General features: G+C 38.1%; 1 non-coding gene across 1 annotated transcript; it reads left to right on the top strand.

Moving 5' to 3' along the window:
• The first annotated feature begins 417 nt into the window (after window positions 1-417).
• On the top strand, window positions 418-523 carry LOC140894180 (small nucleolar RNA R71). Its single transcript, XR_012153726.1, has one exon. It is a non-coding gene; the product is annotated as a small nucleolar RNA R71 (small nucleolar RNA).
• Window positions 524-842: the final 319 nt, after the last annotated feature.

The following is an 842-nucleotide window of genomic DNA, read 5'->3' as shown; positions in this document are numbered from 1 at the left end:
AAATCATTTAATTAAGAATAAGTATTAAATCTTGATTAAATAAAATAAAATAAAATAACTTCAAACTCATTTAAAATTATTTTAATAAATCATGAATATATTTATGAATTTTCTGGATATTACACCGACACACTTGCAGGTTTTGCTATATTCACCTTGTTCATAGCAGCAACTTGTGTAATCAACGCAGATAACTGTGCAGTGATGGACGTGAGAGGATCAACACTGTACACTCCCTTCATGACTCCCATACGTTCCGATGGCCATTGATAACTATTGATAGTCATTTGTTCCAGCGTCTCATAGGCCTAAATGCGGTCCTTGGCAAATATGGTACCCCCAGCAGCAGAGTCCACGGACATTCTTGTAGGCATGTTCAACCCATTGTAGAAAAGCTCTATTTCTTCCCAATCTACAAAATTATGATTAGGACAATGCCTTAAAAAATCTTTTTACCTTTCTCATGCCTCATATAGCTGTTCTGAATCATTCTGTTGAAAGGTACTGATCTCAATCTTCAGCTGGGTGAACTTGGCCGGTGGAAAAAACTTTGCTAGAAATTTCACAGCCATGTCCTCCCAAGTTGTTATGCTTCCTAGAGGCAGTGACTGCAAACAGATACGTGCCTTGTCCCTGAGAGAAAAAGAAACAAGCGTAAACGTATTATATCCTCAGAAACACCATTCATTTTTACCGTATCAGTAATCTCTAGGTAGGTGCGCAAGTGTAAGTAAGTATCAGTTATGGCGCTTCCATTGAATTGGTTCTGATGAACCATGTTGATCAATGCCAGCTTCAACTCGAAGTTGTTGGCATTTATTGTCCCTCGAGCGATTCCAGAA

The sequence above is a fragment of the Henckelia pumila genome, chromosome 3 (assembly GCF_033568475.1).
Source record: "Henckelia pumila isolate YLH828 chromosome 3, ASM3356847v2, whole genome shotgun sequence".
NCBI classification, from domain to species: Eukaryota; Viridiplantae; Streptophyta; class Magnoliopsida; order Lamiales; family Gesneriaceae; genus Henckelia; species Henckelia pumila.
Note: the sequence above shows the minus strand (reverse complement) of the source record. Positions and strands in the feature narration are given on the sequence as shown.